Here is a 6528-nt window from a genome sequence, read left to right on the forward strand (position 1 = left end):
TTGCCAATATTTTGCTAAAAATCAATTCATATGTTAATGGTACTTTTATTTTGCATACTTTTGCCCTGAAACTTGGCCAAAGTGTTCCTAATATGTTTTAATGTATTATATAATGAAGCCGCCCCCTAATTAGCATATTTGCCTAAGTAATTAGCATTTATGGTTTTAAACATAAATGCTTAAACTATGAAACCACTGAAATGTGTAGAATCAATTCCCAAAGCATGGTTTCAAGGTTATATAGCGTCCTTAATTCAATTCAATTCAAATTTTATTTATACACGGAAAGGCCCAGATCAGCCCTTGAGCTGGTCTTCCCTGGGGCCGTGTTTTACAACAAGTATAAACAACGATATAATATCAAAAAATAAGAACATATACAATGTGAAATTAAAAACATATACATACAAGCAGTAGGAAAAATAAGTAATGCAAAATAACTAGGTAAAATTTAAATCATAATCACTGAATAACAGTCTTTTGAAGGAAGCAAGACTTACAGAGGACTGTGCTGAAGATGACAAATTATTCCACATAGTAGCACCTCTGTAAGAAAGACTACGCTTCTTATAGTTATTTGAAGGAAAAGGAATATTAACATTTCTTGGATTGCGCCTGAGGTCGTATTTATATTCCTTTTCCGTAAATAACTTACATATATTTTCAGGAAGTATATTGTTTGTCACTTTATACATAAATTCAGCAAGATGGATATTTCTAATCTTATCAAGAGATAACCATTTAAGTTGTTCCAGAACTTCAGCTCCTGGGGTATCCCAAGGAACATTACAAATATATCTAGCAGCTCTTGCTTGTAATCTTTGAAGCTTAATAGAATCATTTTTGCTACAATTGCCCCAAATTACATCACAATAGTTGAAGTGTGGTGCAACAATAGAGTTATAGATAATTTTAAGGGTACTTTTAGAGACAAAATATGTAGCCCTTCTGATCATTGAGATGTTTCTTGCAGATTTTTTACAAACATTTTCCATATGATCATGCCAATTTAAATTACAATCAATTATTACGCCTAGATGAGTGCTGGAGTAAACCTGACTTATAGCATTACCATTTATATGTACATTTAAACTATTGTTATTAATTTTACTTAGTCGCTGCGGTGAACCCATCATCATAAATTTAGTTTTATTCTCATTCAGACTCAGTTTATTATTGTCTAGCCATAATTTGATACTCGACAGATCATTATTTAAGCTATTTACAATATCAATGTCATTTTTGGCAGAGCAGTAAATTATAGTGTCATCAGCATACATACTGATTTGAGAAAAGTGAAGACAATTAGGCAAGTCATTAATAAATAGAATGAAAAGGAGTGGTCCTAGGATTGAACCCTGAGGAACACCATAATTTATAGAATCAAAGTTAGAAAGTGTACCATTTACAAAAGTAGCTTGAGTACGATTAGAGAGATAACTTTTGAACCATCCAATACTGTATTTGCTAACTCCAAAATGTTTCAGTTTTTGAATCAGAATATTGTGATTTACAGTGTCAAATGCCTTTCTTAAGTCAATTAAAGCAATGCCAATTATATTACCATCATTAATAGCACCATACCAGTCTTCAGTTATGGAAGCAAGTGAAGTTGAGGTAGAATGTAGAGGTCGGAAACCAGACTGATTGGGAGAAATAAGACTATGAGAATTTAAATAAGTGTAAAACTGATCAAAAATGGCTCTTTCAATAATTTTTGATACAACAGACAAAATGGAAATGGGCCTATAATTATTTGGATCACAATGCTGACCACTTTTAAAAATAGGTGTGACTTTGGCTTTTTTCCAATTTGTAGGAAAAGTACATGACATAATAGAATAATTAATAATGTGAGTTAATATTGGTGCAATAACATGTGCTCCTGCTTTCAATAATTTGGCAGAAATCTCATCAAGACCGGTTGCCTTATTGGTAGGAATATTACATAATTGTTTGAGTACATAGTCAACTGTAACTGGGATAATATCAAAAGACATTACATTATTTACATCATCATCACAACCATTATTATATTTACAAGTATCATTTCTACCAAGTTCAGCAGCAAGATTAGAACCAATAGATGTGAAAAATTTATTGAGTTCATTAGAGATTTCTTTGTTATTGCTAACCTCACCATCTTTGGTTTTAATGCAATTGATTTTTGAATATGATTTCTTAGATGGCACGATGTGGCGCAATTGCTGCCATGTTTTCTTAGTGTTACCTTTACAAGAAGCAAGTGAATCGGTAAGATATGTGCGCTTACTTTTCCTTATTGCACTGGTAACCGTATTTTTAATAGCACGATAATGAGCCCAGTCCTCAGATTTATTTGATTTAATAGCATTACATTTTGCATTATCGCGATCACGCATCAAATTAGTTACAGCAGGAGTTAACCATGGGCTTGTATTTGGTTTAACTCTTCTCTTTTTTAGAGGTGCATGATTATTTGCAACATTTAAAAATATTGATTCAAATTTATCCAAAGCCAAATCAACATTTGCTGCTTGATACACAGAAGCCCATGACACATTCTTAAGTTCGTCTACAAAAGAATAATGATCAAATTGTTTATAAGACCTGGATTTAACATATTTGTGACCATTATTGAGATGCTGTTCTTTTCCTTTTATAAAATATATAAGTGAGTGGTCACTAATACCATTATGAATAACACCTGAATGAGTTACTTTACTAGAATTTGATGTATGAATATGATCAATAAGAGTTTTAGAGTATTGAGTGATACGAGTAGGTTCCTTAATAAGCTGATTAAGATTATAAAATGAACTTAAATCCATTAACTTCTTAGTATAACAATGAGGATGATCAGAGAGTAGGTCACAATTGAGATCACCTATCAGGAAATAGTCCTTATTTTCTGAATCAACTTTGGAGAGAACAGTGTCAATGTGATTAAAGAGATCAATAGATGAATTAGGTACTCTATACCAATAAATCATAATATAAGGTTTACAATGTTGAGGCATCAATTCAATACATATAATTTCAAGATCATTTGGCATAAGATCATGGCGGATATTATAATTTATATTATCCTTAATGTATACAGCTACTCCGCCGCCACCCCTATTTCGATCAGAACGATGAATTGAAAAATTATCTATAGAAACTTCACTATCAGAAAAAGTGTCATCAAGAAGAGTTTCACAAAGACCAATGATATCAATATTATTAATATGAGCAACATAACGAATATCATCAATATATTTGGGGAGACTGGCAATGTTTAGATGTATTATTTTAGTACCTTTTACATTAGGAATAGATTTTACATTATGTTTACAATCAGAAGTGTTATCATTTAAAACATATGTATTACTCGGTGACATAAATGCATCATTAGAAGATGTGCTACAAGGAAACACTGTACATGTATTTGTATTATCATTTGAAGAGCAAACTTCAACATCTGAAATATCAGAATAATCATGTTTTGAAACATTTCTATAAGAAAATGTATTCTTCTTTGAAACATTTGCATCAATATCATTTTCAATTTGTATATTATTATCAACATTATTAGAAACATCAGAAATCATATCATTATCAACAGCAAAAGACTCATTATGATGAGATATAGCATGAGTGTTACCAAAATCAGACCAATTTGTTGTCAAGGTATCAGAATAATTTACATGGTTAATATTGACAGAGTTATCATCATAGTCTTGATCTGAAAGAGTTACATTAACACTATTATTTTCATTTAACCCCTTTTCCACGATGAGAGATCTTGGAGAAAAGGGGATTTATCCAGTCCGCGAAGATAGTCAATATAATTTTTAGCAAGAGCAAGAAGTCCACTTGGTTTCAAGTGAATTCCATCAGCGAAAGCTACATGGTGAAGATTAATGTTATCATTGGCAATGTATGTCCAGCCCTTCGTCTTACATAGGTGGGCGATTGCACGGTTGATGGTTACAACATATGATTGTCTCATCATCTTCATCTGAGCAGTCAGTCCAGAGAAGGCAAGATGAACATCATCTCTTCTCATTATGAGTTCACCAAGTTGTTGCAGTATGTTCATGCAGGATGCTGGTTGTTGGAGATGGATATTGTTCGTCCCACAATGAACGATGACAATGTTCGGCTGAATTTCAGTCAAAATCGAAGGTGCAAATTTCAGCCACATTTCAGGAGTACTGCCAGGTAGACTGTAATTAACAACTCGGTAGCGACTTGACAGTCTCCTACCAATAAGTCCTTTGGGGATGGAATCGCCCATAATTAGCACGACTCGCTTCTTTCTTGGATCTATAGGAGGTTTCTGTGGTGCAGCCGGTGATGAAGGTTTAGGTACCTGGGTTGATGGTTTTGACAATGCTGCTTCCAAATAAGTTTTGTCAGTTGTTCTATTTTTCTGTGCTGTAGTTTTCTTGACGATTTTATGGCTAGGGGTTGTGTAGCTTTGTGAATGGGCAGCCTTACTGGTCCAGCTGGAGGTATAACTTCATTACAGTCCTGTACCTCAAGAGCATAAAATCTATTTGCAGTTGAGATGCTGTTGGATATACAGTGAGAAGTGGGTGCAGTTTTCTTTGGATGTACGAAAGGTTGTGATGATCTGGGAACATTTTCAAGAGATTTTGATTTGGTTTCCAAAACCGCGTTTCTGTCGGAGAGTTCCTTATAGGAGGAGGATAGTTGTACATATGCTGACCTAAGTTCCCTGAATTCAGTAAGTTGCTTTTTCAAGTCATTATTTGAGTCTGTTAAGCGCCTGATTTCATTCCGCAAGTCAGTTTCAGTGTCAATATGTTGCTTCCGTAGTTTAGCATCAGTGTCTCCAGAAGATGTAGTTTGAATATGTTTTGTTACATATTTAACTGATGCTTGGACTTCAGTACAGTTAGTTGACACTTGAGTTTGTGCAGAGCTTGAGACATGTAGAGCATTTTCTTCATGTGGTGTTGGGCAAGGAGATGGTGGACAGTCATCATAGTTGAGAGAGAAGTTAGGTATTGGCGCAGAAAAGTTATTTACTGGCATAGGAGTTGATGTCACAGGATCAACAGTAGATAGGTCATTCTTATCAGACAATTTCTCAGCAATTTCTGGAAGAACAGTATCTACCCAAGTAGAATGTCCAGTACCCTGTACTGATACTGTGTTTGTTGATGAGTAGCAGGTGATTGTGACTTGTTCTAGAGTGTCAGGCATTAATGTTCTGTAGATAAGTCCACATTTTCTGTTATTTTGCGGAGAACCATAATGTGTACTCAATTCATGATTCAGGCGCTCAAAGATATCTGGATGTACTGCTATGGTTGTTGACTGTGTTTTTGGTTCTATTTTCCACATTGAGTTATCATATATTTCCTTGTTTGTAAAACCACTAAAAGTACCATTGAATGTGGCATTGAAGGAGTGCCATAGATGGGTGACTCCCTTTGTTATCCTCGTTAAGTCCATTGTGAAGAGGCAGGATGTTCAGCAATTGACACAGCAAAAAATCAATACAGTCATGTACAGGTGTGTGTATACCAATAGATGAAGTTTGTATTATAACAGGAAAATTCAGATATAAAGTCACAAATTTCTCCAAAATAATGATGAAAACCATAAAACAAAGTTTATCTGCAGATTCTTGGTATCAAGATGAACATTTCCATATATAAATCAAGTGGTAGTTGTAAGTAAATCCAGTATAATCATATGATAGAGTGAGAGCTGATGGAGTGTGCTGCTCACTGTTGCCCCAAATTACTGGTCTACCTTAGGTAGACTACAGGGTGTCCCAGAAAAAGTACCGGGCAAATGAATGTGGACGTAAGTCGAGAAATAGACATCAGAATCCAAAAATCTAAACAGCAGCGAATAGCCAATCTTATGCTGCATCTTATACGCAAATTTTGACAGACTGTGAAGAAGAAATGAGCGGTTACATAACGCATGCGTCAATTTACTTCATTTCATTCCAAGCTTGAAAGAAAGACCATTCAAGACAATGCGCACTAGTGTTTAACACTGTCAATGGGCTTCATATTTTGTTCGGTGAAATCCTTTTCGTTCTTTTTAAACAATCTGTTCTTGCAGAACATTTTATTAGGTTTTGTTAAAATTTGAAAACCTGCACGATATAGAAAACGACAGCTTGCATATAATATGATGTTCGGTATTGTAAATATCTTTTTTCGTTAATGTTGCATGAATTTAAGAATTATTGCATAAAGAATTCTAGGTGGCTTAAAACAATTCCCACACACATTACATGTACTACTTTTGGAATTTCCAAGAATTTGTAATGCAAAGTTTAAATCTTTTAAAACTGCACTACTAATGTTGCATGGTATCAAACATCACACATAAAGCTGTGAGCACTTGATCGTTGTCATTCTTGGCTCAAATTAGTTAAAAAGTTAAAATATAACATATTTGCACAACCTTAAGAATTAAAGTTGGAAAGCTTCCAATTGCAGAAATCAATTTTTTCCCGGACAAACTGTTTTTCATCTTCAGTGAAAGCATGAATAACATAACACCGTCGGATTA

This window comes from Amphiura filiformis, unplaced genomic scaffold (genome assembly GCF_039555335.1).
Source record: "Amphiura filiformis unplaced genomic scaffold, Afil_fr2py scaffold_33, whole genome shotgun sequence".
NCBI lineage: Eukaryota > Metazoa > Echinodermata > Ophiuroidea > Amphilepidida > Amphiuridae > Amphiura > Amphiura filiformis.